Below are 14,479 nucleotides of genomic sequence, written 5' to 3' on the forward strand. Positions count from 1 at the left end.
GCGAATGACTATTTTGATGTGTTCTTGTGGCATCGGTGGCATGCGCAACGCCTTCACAATGCGATTCTTGATTGCCGAGCCTCCGCGCCGTTCACCTGCGCTCCGTCGTTCAGGCATCTCACTTGGCGAACCGCCATCACCCAGTCCATGCCTCGTCGTAGTTCTAGATTTTCGGTTGGACACTGTCCGCCATCCCAGGTCTTCAGTAAAGTCCTCCGCCGGGAACATGTCCCCTTCAACGTGCATTGCTGCCATGCCGCGCTAGGTCTACCAGACGCTAGCTCTCGGCCAGCGTGGCATGAGCACAAAAGTTCTAATGAAGTCCAAAAAAGGGGTGGCCCACCTCAAAATCAGGTATTCGCTGAATCTTCTCTTCTTCACGGATCCGATGATATCAAATTTACACCACTAGGTGACCAAAAAAGGCTCGGAAGCTTCGAAAAAGACGGACTCATATAAAAGCCCACAAGCCGCCTTCGAACTTCGTCGTCGTCTCGATCGGTATGCGATAGCATTATGGAGCCCGCGTCCCAGAAAATCCGGCGTCGGAGGTCGTTCCGGCAAAAAAAGATTTTCGAGCTACACACACCCAGACCTTCCATTTGACGCAAAGAATCGATTGAACTAATTTAATTTCTCAAGCTAAAATACGTTGAGAAATCGTAAGCTACGACTTACACACAACCTACAGACAAGAAAGCTATCGGACTGTAATTTGAATATACGGGAAAACATAATTTTGTTACACGAAAACTCGAACAAACTACTTTTCCAGCGTTTCTACAATGCACAGACCGGAGACGGCGTCCGCCATTTGCGCAGGCCGGAGCGTAAATCTCTCGGAGTCGACGGAGCGGCGCGCCCGCTTCCTTTAAACACTTTCAGATGGCGCTCGCCTCCACCGCATCGCGGCCCGTGCAAGAGGCCGCGTTTCTACCAGAAAGCCCGCCTACGTGCATAGCGTTCGCCGCGGGCGTTTCCCGGTAAACATTATGGTTACATACGCTGTAGTTGCCGGGAAGCGTGAGAAGCAGTCAGATATCTTTGAATGCTATCGCGTTCCACTCTCAAAGGCGAAGCTTAAGCGTCCTCCAAATTTTTGGAACGGGACAGTCTTCGGCTGTTCTGAAAAATATTCACTTTTGTTCGGCATGTTATTGCACCTTCATTAGTGCACATCACTTTGACGTGGTCGGTTCTTGCAGTGCTGTGACGTCCCGCCATAGACAGGCGATCGAAGTGGGCGCATCCCTAAATCTTTTGACCAATAGCGGATGGTTAATGGCAAAAAGGCGTAGAATCGGGAATTACTATTTTTCTTCTGTTTGGTATAATCACAATTAATCAGTGTGTACACGTCACATAACATGGGACGTTTCCGCAGTTTTAGTGACGTCGCGTGACAGACAGGCTACGCGAGGGTGGCCCGAAAATGTTTCTGCCCGATCGTGGAGGGATGGCTGCAAAAATTGAATAGACACAGTTTGGAATAGGCTTTACGTTAAAGCGCGCACGTTTCGTAATTGTTAGTATAACCAACTCGCCCGGCTTTCGGCAAGTTTTCTATAAGCTTCCGTTAAAAGCAGCTCTCTTTTTTTACATTCGCGCGGATAGCAGCGCCAGCCGGAGTCCGCGATGCAAGCGGGCGCGCAACCAATGACCAATCAAGAGACCTTGACGAATGGGAGAGGGAAAAAAGGGCACGGCGGGATCAGCCCCAGGGTTTGAATTGCGCTGGCGCCTGTAGAACGTCGCCGTCCATCGCCGGCGAAAGAGCGAGGTCTAGGTGTTTCGCAACGCGCTTCGCGATGCGTTTCCCTTGTCGCCTACGCTTCTTTTCGTAACAGTTTCATCGAGGAACTGAGACGCTGGCGGACTGCGGCGCCGACACGGCGGGCCATCTTGTCCGGCGCGAACTAACTGGAGCGCGAAATCGAGTCGATTGGAAGTCAGCGGGAGGGCTTCCCGGCGTTCCACGGTAGGAGACAGACCGCGACAGACGCGCAGAGGCACCCGCTGTAACGCGCCTGTCTATAAGATGACTTGCGCAATCACACATTCTGACCTTTGCTGAATGTTACTAACAATCCCGCGCGTCACGGTTGGTGTCTGACGAATACAGGTGATGGTATAGTATGGGCTAAGTTAGCGTACGCGTGTAACCGATATTGTTGAGTTAAAAGGAAGGAGCGGAGTTTGCCAGGTCGTGTAATGCTTGGAGAAGATAAGCGTTGTTGACAAAACTTGCTCCGAACGCCGTTTGTGTGGACGACGATAACGCCGACTCTCGGCGACTATCAAAAAGTCACACGTCGCAATCGGCGGTTATGGAGGAAGGACTTTGGGCAGAGCTGCCAAGCATTTCCCACGACATCGACGTAAATGATGTCATGTCAAGTGGCTTTTGGTAGCCGAAAGAATCCACACTATACTCGCCTGCTCAAACACTAATTGAAGCGTACCACCACCACCACCACCACCACCACCACTACTACTACTACCACTACTACTACTACTACTACTACTACTACTACTACTACTACTACTACTACTACTACTACTACTACTAAGTGGTGCGGTAACAGGCTTCGTCACACGCGATATGACTTGGGAAATTTTGACGAAGGCTGTGCCTTCTTGAAGGATTTTGTTCATCGCATCACTGGCCTTCTGTGATACAAGTAAAAGCAAATAACGGACTTTGCTTTGATGAAGCAAACTATATTGTCCAACGCATGCTGCAGACATCGGAGACGGTTCCTTCGTGACACACACGTAAAATTTGAAGCAGATATATCGCTAAAATTACGAGCACAAAACGAAAATGTAGTCAGCACCGTACGATGAAATGTATGTTGTGCAAGAGATGATGATGTTACGTTCACGTCCTGCGTTCCTGTGAGCGTATCGGGTCTTTTGTGAAATAACACTTTTAGCAGTATCCGATCCCGAGTAGTGTCGTAACGTAACAACACTGAACGGCAAGAAGCAATGCATCGCCTCTGCGCATTAAATGACAAAGCACAAAATTTAGTTGCAGTAGCTCCCTCCAGGACCTCTACCATAAATGTAAGATGCTGGCTCCTCCGCAGGAGAAACGACTGCCTACAATAATAAACAAGCTCTGCCCTCGAAAGTGGTGTTGGGCAACTTGTGGCGCAGATTGTACAGTGTACAAAAAAAATTCGAGTCACATTCCACACCCCTTCCACTCGCTCGCGAAACAAGGTCAAACAGCCCCCACGAAGTAGGAAGATTTGCTGTGTGGCTAAATGTTACTCTTAGAGCACGCAACCGCCACAAGCAAGTTGAAGCTGCTGACTACACGGCGAAGCATTCGCGGCATCTCCGGACGTCCTCGCTAGACGCCCAAGCTTGCTTGTTTCTTAGACACGAATGTGCGCGACATGGCTCAGCAGAGTCGAGCTGTGTTTGGATTACAAGTTGTGAATTTCCATTGCACGGAACAGCTGCAACATGCGTCAATTCCGCAGTTCTTATCATCGTACGACGGCGTCACTTGTTTAAGGAGTCGCTTCATTTGCGTCTAATGATGCAAGCCATCCTCATAGAGGACCCTCCGCGAACAGCAGAGCGACATTTAGTCACCTTGGCGTAAAACGAGCCGTCATATGACTTTTTCCCCAACAAAATAATATATCTCTCTGCGCAAGCGTCTAGACTGCTTCTGCCAGCAAGTCTATGAAAGAGAGAACTGATGCGTCAGAGTGTTATCTGCGTGCTCAAACAAGCGATAACTCTAAGAAAGGCCAGCGACTGACCCGCACCGAAGGAAGACGCACCTGGGCTAGAGTAACCCTTGTTGTGTTTGCGAAGTGGGCCGATAAAGGAGAGAACACTTCACCTTCGCTTCCCCGCAAAGCAGCCGATTAGAGCCGTGAAGCGATAGAGAGCGGCAGCTCCTGCAGCCGCACCGCCGCCTGCTGCGTCCTCTCCAGATGGGTTCGCTCCGGATGGTTCCGCTTGCCAGGAGGTACACGGGCCAGATCTGAAGGGTCGCCCCACCAGAAGTAGCCAACGACAGATCCAGAGGGTTTCTCGCGCAGGTTCGGCTTCTCGACCTTACACGCAACGAACACGTCGAATGCGACGGCGTGTGGCGTGCGCCCGAGGTTATAACAGCCGTCGCCTCCTCGCATGCCGAACGAGAGAGTTCTCTGACCACTCTACCGAAGATCTATTGCGTCTGGACGATTCCACGGCACGAGACGTCTGCTCCAGCACTGAGCGTTTCCGTTGGCTGCATTCCAGGGAGGAAGGCGCGGAGCGGAGGTGTCATTGGTCACGAATTGGTGACGCTGCGGCGAGACCCTTCTTAGCGAGCCAGCGCCAATGGCACGTGCTTGAGTGGACAGTGTCGAAAGCGCGACCGCTTTATCTCGATGGGGTTCCACCGTAAACATTGCGCCGACGAAGTGGTGATCGGTACGCGCACCGCGCGATCTTTTGCCCTTGGCGCATGTCGCGGCTTGAACTAAAAAGCAAGCAGACAAAACAGAGGAGGAAACGCAAAAGATCCAGCGAGACAAAAGGGCTTCCCAGAACACCGGCAGCGTGGTGTTCGTCTGGTTTTGCTTTCCTTTTTGCCCTCACTCTCTCTACCTCTAATACCACTAATGCGAGAAGCCCTTGCTCGCTTCCGGAAGCAAGCTTGCTGCTTTGTCAAACAGGTGCTCGAGCTCTTCGATAGGCGGTCCAGATAAAAAAAAAAAAAACTGTTACGCAAGCACGGTCTGTGTTTGGTCTGCGCCTTCTGTTGTATATAGCACTCGGTTACAAGTTTACACGTTCATTGCTTCAAAGAGGTTACAAGTTTTGACCGATACGAAATACAAAAGAAGGTCCGATAGTCGAATTGAGACAGCCAATACAGTTTGTTATGACCGACTGGCAATATTGCGCTGAACACAATCACTATGCACTGTTACTAAAAATGGAATATTGTTAATATTGCCAGAGGTTCAAGAGAACGCGATGTTTCGTGACTGAACTCAATTGGAGGCGCCATCGCGATTCCGTCTGTTCGTCCAAATCGTAACTGCACTGGCCTGGCAATTTCGCGAGCGTAGACATAATTTTGTTCTTTTATTCTGTGTTCTCCTTCCTATTTTTTTGCTAATTGCCTTCATTACTTGTTCGAGTTTATTTTTGATGTTTTTGGCATACCTTGCTCGTTGATAGTCCATTTCCCCACGATAACGTCAACTAATAAAGATTCATCGTGAGAGTGAATAGTGAAAAACGGCAATTGTTTGTAACTTCATCGCCAGCTCGCTATTGTCGCATGTAAACGCTAGATTAAATTATGGTTGTGCGCCCTCAAGGGCAAGTAAACAAAGATGGATAGACTTTACGAAGTCCTCGCCTTCAGTCGCGTGAGTCAGTCACGTGTGCCTTCTTGAAGATAACGTGGAGTTGAAACAACAGGGACGCTGGTGATAAGCCACTGCGCCAACGACTGGGCGCAGTCGCTGTCATTGCGTGACTCAACGGAATCGACAACACCTCGATAAGGTCGATAAGGGTATTGAGGTTGCAACTGAGCTTCGCTCCATCGTGGAAACACGAAGTACATTAAAGAAGTCATCGTGATGTAACGGCAGCAAAACAGAGGGTGTCATCCTTCGAGCAAACGCATGCGGCAGCAAATTATTGGTGAACTCATTCCGTATCGACACAAGCACAAGACCAGATTAATGCGAGATGATGAATCAGAATGGAGAAGTACTTACGAAGGCGGTTCGAAAACGTACTATCAATGCGGTGGATACTTTAATAGTTTGCTTACGAATACTCTGAACTATCCGATCCGTATTGAGAGATGAAGTTTTCCACTAAATGCTCAGCTGCTGAACCAAATCATGAGCTGCTGTCACTGATTAGCATTAGTTTTTTTAAGTGGCTGGTGTTATTTTGTTCTTGTTTACACCTCTGCCGCTATATAAAGGGCTTTTTCTTTTCAGCTGCGCCAAACATTAAAGAAGAATGCATGTGATCTAAATTACTACACGAGGCATCCGTAACTTCCACGAGAAATCAAAACACCTGATTGAATAATTAACGTGATTACGCTAATTAGTTTATTTAATTAATTATTTTAGGGCACATATTTTTCTCCAAGAATTGCAACTATTGAGTTCGCAAGGCGATGTATCCACTTGGAGCGAATTCTCAGGGCTGCCCCAATTTCGAAATATTACCTTCAAGGTATCCGACGAAATGCACTGGCGTTCCAGTGACTTTTGAGCTTCAATGCATAGAACAGCGTTTTCTTAAAAAAAAAAGAAAAGAAAGAAGCTAACTGGAACGCCAATGCATAACGTTGGACACCTTGAAAATGAGCATGTCGAAAGTGGTGCAGTCCTGTGAATTCGTTGCCGTAAAATGAATAATCAAAACGGTAATTAGCGTAACTATAATTATTCAATTCAACATTTTGGTTTCTAGCAAAAGTAATGGCCGCATCATCAAGCGATTTAGATCAAGGGTTAGAATTGTGCTATCTGCCACAGGCATTTTTAAAAATATATGGTGCAGATAAAAAAAAAGAAAAAGAAACTCCCTGTATAGTGCGCAATGCTTCCGCGATTGGAATACTGCGTGCAATAGTTGATGATAACGGCAAATGAAGTTGCACCTAGAGTAAAGGTTCGCTGCGAGATAGGATAGTGCGTCCCTATATAAGATTGAGGCGTTCAAATAAGGTCCCTGCTATGAATATAGTGCGTCCCTAAAACTGTACCTCAAGCGACAGTGTAATCGACGTTGGAACGTAAAGCTGACGTACATCCTCACCTCAAGTTACGTCATTCGGTACACTTCAAGTATATTCCTTTTAATACAGTTTCATTTCTCCAGATATGTCAATCATGTGTGATAAGAAAGAATATAATTATCAATTATTGAGCCGGGAAGCGCTCACTGCCTCCGTGCACCACTGGTGCACAAAGATGAAGCCAAAAGCGGCATACAACGTCATCAGGCGGTGCTGAGCCGAAATTTGATCCAGAAAGCGCCTAGAACGAGGCGTGTTTGTTGTTTTCCTTCATGGATGACTTACACTTGACATTTATTTGAACTGGAGCCAAGCCCCGCGGCTCCGCGAACGCGTGGCTCAAACGCGCATCACAGAAACGGCCAACAGAACGCGTGCGCTTCGCACCTGCTCGATCTATACTAAGTAGGCCTGAAGCTGTGCGCTACTGGCAGTACTGTGCCGTCACTGTTCGCTTATGAAGCACGCGCGACAGCACACGTGTCCGGAAGCAGCCTGTCCTATAGGTGTTCTCACACTCGTGCGAGAGTCTCCTTTAAAAAAAAATCACGCCACCCAGTGTCTTCTGGGCAACTGCGCGCTCGAACTGCGACTTCATCCAAGAAGCAGCCGCCATCATTGAAAAACACGCCTTGTAGTGAAAGGTTAAGCAAAATGTTATACTGCGCGAGGAAGACAGGACGTGAACAGAAACGCAGACGCACACACATGGCGCGGAACCAACTAGCCCAACAACATATACCTTATATTTCAAAAGAGATTACTGCCTTGAGCGTTGCCCGTGCCGCTGAGTGAAAATTCGAATGTGCATGTTCCCGTAAGGTCTATAGAAGCCCTAAATGTATTGACACGTGTGGCTTACTTCTCCTGTACCATACACCTTTCATTACCCTTTCTTCCCTCGCCAAACCATTGTTCATTGTCTTAGTCCTCGTTAAAACGAATTGCACGCATCGCATATAGTTGCATAGCATTTATTCAACCGCTTCACATACGGATTCCAACATGTGCCTTAGATGTGCATAACTTGCAGGAGATAGCAGTATCTGCATACCGACCACTCCCAGTCTGCGAGAAAGAGAGAGAAAAAGAAACGAAAACGAAAAAAAGAAGAAATTTCCAGAACAGGTACAAACGAGACTCCTTTGAGTGTTACACCTCAAGCATGTCTACACGAAGGGCTCTCAGCCTACCTACCCGAGTGACGTAACATCTTAAACGCCTGCAGGAACGATTATATGTAGAGGCGTTCACGTTTGCAAAAACTTATTTTCAAGGTCTATAATCGAAAGAAGCCGAGATGCTTACACGTGAATTCTATGGACCGCCAGTAGACGTATGGCTCAATACTTCTTCTTAAACTAATTCGGACGTCTTCGACTTTAGACTAATTCGGAAGAATGCGCGGACGACTGCGTATAGCAATTATATCAAACGAAACTATGGTGAGTTGTTGACAAGTTCGACTTCACTTGCCATCTGCTAGCCGCCTGGTTAGCTCAGGTGGTAGAGTGGCTACCTCGGAAAGGCGGTGGTCCCGGGTTCGAGTCCCGGACCGGGACGAATTTTTCTTCAACTGCGAAGCTTTTCTTTCGAGGAACCCGTATGGGTTTCCTTTGTAGCATTTAGCTGCGTTTGGGTGGATGTCTCACCTTGACTTTCCCATTATGTTGAGGTGCTGAGGCAATAAGACGACTGCGTTGGAAGGCAGGTTAGTTTACATACACAACCTGCAGACTGTGACGGTCTAAAATATTTCTTAAGGGGTATGACTCAGCACTATCGTTCTCCCTCTCTGCTCCTATTGCTATCCTTCTCGCCTACGCTGTACTGACACGGTTGGCAGGTGCCACGTGATGCGAAAGACAATAGGAGAGATCACTGCCCGCCCCGTCGACGGTGCAGCAGCCTTTGCAGCTCTGGCCTCATGACCCGGGTTCGATTCCTGACACTGTCGACACTGCGCGCACACAATATACTCAAGAGACATGCGAGTGCTTTGTCTCCGCATCATGAACAATTGCAAGATGTCAATGCGATATATTGACGCAGTGAACAATATTGAAGTGCGTTGCCTGTGCGCCCAATTATCGTTATCACCAGTTAAAGCAAAGAGAACAATGCAAGTAGCTTATCAATGAGTTTTATCTATAGAAAGGAACTAATTTATGTATAAAATGTAAGGGAGCTATGGATGGACTCAACCCATACTGTAGCGTCTCGTATATACAGGATTCGGGTTGCGTGCGTGCGTGCGTGCGCGCGCGCGTTTGTGTGTGTGTGTGTGTGTGTGTGTGTTTGTGTGTGTGTGTGTGTGTGTGTGTGTGTGTGTGTGTGTGTGTGTGTGTGTGTGTGTGTGTGTGTGTGTGTGTGTGTGTGTGTGTGTGTGTGTGTGTGTGTGTGTGTGTGTGTGTGTGTGTGTGTGTGTGTGTGTGTGTGTTCGTGCGCAGTCTGCTGCGACTCTGAACACAGAAAACGAGGGAAACTTGGCGCATCGAACCATAGCGTAACATATATGCCGCTTTTCTAACGCACGGCCGAGCAATTACAACGTGTACACTGCTCCTCACCGACCGCAAGTTGTATCAGAATGTAATGACAATATAAGAAAATATACAGGAAAGAGTGAAAAGGAAGTATATAAAAGCGGCCGTGCCCCTGAGGGTCCACCCGTGACCGCAGAAGTTCAAGTTCGCTTAATAAAACACCATAATTGCGCAAATTTTTTTTCTTCTTTTCGAGGTGCGACGCCATAGACGTGCGGAATTTAGGGAGAGCCACTCTGCAAATACGACTATTCTCTGATCGGGAATTGTGCGCGCCGTCTGAAAGAGAGGTCACGGGCGGCCGCGGATTGACGGGCGCGTGGCGAGTATTGTTCTCCGTTGTTCTGGCTTACGAATGCACAGCTGCGGCACAAAAAGCACGTTGAGCGAAATCGCCACAACGCAGTTCGAAACGAAACTGACGTTGAGATCGCGCGGTGGGGAAAGTGAGGGAGACGGGAAAGGGGTGGGGGAGGGGGATGGTTTAAGAGGAGGGAACACCGGCTGCAGCGGCGGCACCGAAACATGAGAGAGCGAAATAGAGAGAAAGATGACTACAGGGAAAGGGAAAGGCTTGAGCGGACGGAACATTCGGTTTGGCCCCACCACAGGGTGACAGCGGGCCAATTTACTAAATATTGCGCTACGTAAGGGGTCGGCCCACGCTTTCTGTTATATATACCTCCAAACTCCGCCAGTAACGCTGTCGCGTTAAATAACACACACACACACACACACACACACACACACACACACACACACACACACACACACACACACACACACACACACACACACACACACACACACACACACACACACACACACACACACATCACGCGCACGGCTTCGATGAGGGAGCGAGAACGCCCGCCTTGCTCATATTTTGCAAAAACAAATAGACAGAGAAAGAAACTAGATGCAACGGATGAGCGCGAACACAGCCGTCATAATTCTTTCCCTCGTATCGTCTAGCAGCGATGTCACGACAGCTTTCCTGCGCAGCAAGGTCTAACTGCTCGTTGGTGACGTTTAATAAAACAGCAGTCAAACAAGCGTCCATGCCAATTCGATGCGACAGAGCCCGCTGAGAGTGCCACTCCCGACGGAGCCACCAAGTTTGGCGTTTTGGCTGGCAAAAAAGGTGTCGGACAAAAAAGTGCCGGAAGCATAAAAGGAACATAACGAAACGAAAACAGGCTCACCTATCAAAACGTCAGTCAGCCTGTCTGGGGCACCCTTTACCTTGGTTTATTCAATTTTATCGCGCAGTGTGCGTCTGTATGTCGTCATCTTAGCCTTGGGTTAGCGCACTAAGTAAGGTATTTGACTTCCTCCGCAGCATCATGCTATTATTATTATTATTATTATTATTATTATTATTATTATTATTATTATTATTATTATTATTATTATTATTACTGGCTCAGATCGTTAGTGACTAAAGCTGTTACAGATGAGAACAGCTCAATATTCAACGATGTGAATTCGGTAACATACTTGACATAGGAAACGGCGTACTAATAGGTGAATATTTCATCGCACTCCCTTAAGAATCTTGTTTGCAAAGCTAAACCGCAGCTGAAAATGCATGCCTTTGTTCGGATAAATATTTTTGTGACCGCTGAAATTATTTTTATCAGTGGCGATAAAGCTACGCAACTGTCCCACTTTTTGCGTGACACCCTGCTGGGGTCAAGATCAACGAGAGAGCAGGTACTTTTCCAGCACATACTATGCGGCTGATATCATGTCTTTATCACTGGTATCAGTGCTTATTAAACGCAGCGGTAACAGTCTTTACATGTACTACCGTTATTTGTTATCTCGAGGGTGGCAGACAGACCTTCCTTGCTTTAATTGCACTCTCCAGCGCACTTATCAAATCCCGGGCTTACAATGGGTGATAGGACTTACTTAGTTGTTACCAAGATAGTGCTATTCACATTCTCATCTTTACCTACCTCCATCCCTCCCCATAGACACACTTTTTTTCGTAGTAGATTTTCCTTGCACCGCTGAGTTCCTTGTAGTAATGGTGTTACGTGCTTCAGTGCTGCATTGCAATTATTTATATTTTTTGCTTTACATTCAGGACGAAGAATTCGGCTCGTAGACCATGTTATACTATGCTGACTATAGAGAAGCAACATGTCTCACGGCTTATTGGAATGTACATAACAGTACCGGAAAGTACTGGAAGTACTGACTTAAGCAACGCGAAGCATGTCCTACAGTTCTAGTCACTTTTCTGATGCAGGCATAGGCGAATAAATATGTAAATTTTGGCAGCCTGCGTTGCCTACGGGCAGCCCGCTTTACAGCCTCACCAGCTAAGAGTGATAGCAGTGTAGATATGACCGAGCCAACTGGCGCCCTGCGCGTTTTTAGTGATGTAACTTGTAGCTTTATGCTACCAGGCTTTCTAATAATACGCGCGATACACGTGCGTTGATTCACTCATACACGGCTCCTGTCATGATTTGTCAAGAACAAAGATAAAAGAACTCCTGTGCCATTTTCACCGTGTCGGCGAACCTATCGCGACGTCTACTGTTTCGAAATAAATAAAGAGCCATTTTATTTATTTACTTTTCTTTAATGCAATCTGCCGCAGACCTTGCAGCTGTGAACGGGCTGCCTAATGAAACCGACTCACTGATGGCGTGCTTTTTACCTCGATCGTATTCAAGCAGAAATTAAATGTCTTCCTTGCCAAATATACAAAGGCAAAGGAGTCATATACACGCAAACGAAAACTCGAGAACTCAGCATTATAGCAGTTTTTTTTTCGTCATTTCTTTTAATACAATGCAGCGTTTGATACGTAAAACGAAGAATGAGTCACGCCTGTATTTTAAAACGCAGCCTAAATCTGCGCAACGCCATGTTTGTATGCTCCACGTACAGAGACAAATATCTTTATTTGCCTTCTCTAAGTGAACTTGAGAAAATACCTCGCCTCCCGTTTCACAAAACTTCGAAGAGGCATCCTTACCGATGCGATAAGAGAGATGCCAATTTTACGACTTCTGCGAAGCTTCGAGCCGTTTTCTGCCTCAATGAGAAAAACAACCGTATGTCGTAACAGACTTCCTCCTAAGCCATTGAAGAAACAACAAATGTTGTCGTAATGCCGTAAGGTACAACGATGTTTAGGACACAGCCTTGACTGTACAAGCGCAGTTTCTTAGTTGTTTCCCGATAATAGTTAATGCGCGAAGTAAACCGGTACGGAGAGTTCAACCTTACTGATCGCTCTCCGATTTTAATCGAAGCGCGTTTGACTATTTCGACACACAAAAACACTCCGCGGCGGTCACGTATAGAGAGAGCTGCGAGGGTATTCAAATCAGGGACAAGGCACGTATAGCGACGTACACAAAAGGCGTCGTCGATCATTTCCATATCAGCGCGCTCAATGCCAACTGCGATGCGAGGAAACGGCAGTACAAAAAGAGCATTTCTTTCCGGCCCTTTTCAAACGCAGCCGGCCCGAAAGGATGGAAATTTCCTACGGCCGAGCGCAACAGTAGGTGCTCGCATGACCAGCTGATCGGAGAGCAAAAATTCGGTAACATTAAGCGCGTAAAAGCTCGATTGCGAGAAAAGAGACTGGACAGGCAAGGTGGGGCGGGGTACTACTCCGCCAAATTGGCTGGATAAAATTAATGCCGGTGGGTCCACAAGCAGAAAAAAAAAAAACTGACGGCAAGAGGAATCGACAAAGCGTTCTCACCTCGGCGTGATGGTGTGGCGGTGACTCCTCCCGTTCGGACTTGGATGAGGAAGATGCTGGGAGACGTGAGACGAGCGTGACGCTGGCGGCGCTGATTAAGTGAGCCGAGATGTGTGGGTGGCTTGGCGAGCGTGTGAACTTCCAGCGACGTGTCAGAAAAAAATAAATAAAAGGTGGCCAAAAAGAACCAGCTGGCGTGCGGCGGGCTGTCTATTCGTAAATGAGGGGGTTCAATGAATGGCCCTCGGCACGGGTTCGACTCCCTCCGTCAGCGCGACGGGGTTTGTTTTCCGCGAGTTGAGTTTTCCGCGCGCCGAGCTGTCTCCCCTTGCTTCCGCGCTTGCGCCGATCTCTGCGTGCCGGGCTCTTTTGCGGCGCGCCGGTCAGAACAGCGCGCCTTTCTTAGCAGGCGCCGGGGATCCGTGCGCGGGCTTTGGAAATTTCCACGCTCCGAACCTCCCAACTCCATTGGTCACAGCCGACGGCGCGCCGCGCGAAGCACCGTTGCTCCACCCGTCGGTCGCGCGGGGAAGCTCGTTTCCGCGCGCACCGGCCCGCCAAGCTCCGTTCTCTTTCTCCTTCTCTCGACCTCCCTCGCCGACGTGTCTTTCTCCATACTCTCCCTCGTGTCTGACTGGCCCTTCTCTCACATTTTTCTTTCCTTTAGTTCCCCACATCATCCGCTCACCGCGGACCAGACGCATTTGATGTTGTTGTAGCATTAATGCTTTTTCTCTTTTCAATTTTGCTCGCCGCCGCTGCCGTATTCTCTGCCTTCCCGGCTGGAGGTTTTTTTGTTGGAAGCTGTTGCATTTCTGGCCGTTCGCTCCTCCCTGTCTGTGACTGAGTGAGGATTCGGAGGGGGGGCAACGCGGGTCAAACGTCGAAGACGCGGGTTTCATCGCCCCACTACTCGGCCCCTGGCCTGCCTGCCTTCGCCGTTACCTCAGGCTTCGTCGTCTTCCCGTCCTGCAGTGTTTCCTGAACGGGTTTTAATAAAATGCGGACGGATAGCGCTTTCTTCCTCGCCGTTTTGCGCCGGCAGATTCTTGGAGACGCTGAGGCATAATAATCCAGCGTTGACCTTCGGCTGCTTTCTGTGGCGATATTTTAGCTCATTCCCGGCGCGCGTTGGTATTCGACGACCTTCTCATCTCGTCAGCAGGCCATGAGCCTCGCTTTGCGCCTGCAAAGGCAAAATGGAAGAAAGTGATTGCAGTTTGAGTACTGCTTGGGCCATTTTCGATCTGGCACATAAGAAGAAAGACACCCGGAATGACGCTTCCGGACAGCACTGCAGTGATGACATTATCATTCTTAAGGACGCAATTAATGCATCTTAAGTACTTTTTTCCACTGCAAATTAATTGACATCTTGCTATACGTAACGCTGACTTT

The 14,479-nt window shown here is 48.1% G+C and overlaps 1 protein-coding gene across 1 annotated transcript in view; it reads right to left on the reverse strand.

Annotated features, from left to right (window-relative positions):
- The window catches only part of LOC135909285 (sodium- and chloride-dependent GABA transporter 1-like), a 75,716-nt gene extending 62,187 nt beyond the window's left edge, over positions 1-13,529 (reverse strand). The window contains exon 1 of the mRNA XM_065441210.1: positions 13,082-13,529. The gene's annotated coding sequence lies outside the window, so the exon portion shown is untranslated. The remainder of the gene's footprint in view (positions 1-13,081) is intronic.
- Between the last annotated feature and the right edge of the window lie 950 nt (positions 13,530-14,479).

Source organism: Dermacentor albipictus, chromosome 5 (genome assembly GCF_038994185.2).
Source record: "Dermacentor albipictus isolate Rhodes 1998 colony chromosome 5, USDA_Dalb.pri_finalv2, whole genome shotgun sequence".
Taxonomy (NCBI): Eukaryota; Metazoa; Arthropoda; class Arachnida; order Ixodida; family Ixodidae; genus Dermacentor; species Dermacentor albipictus.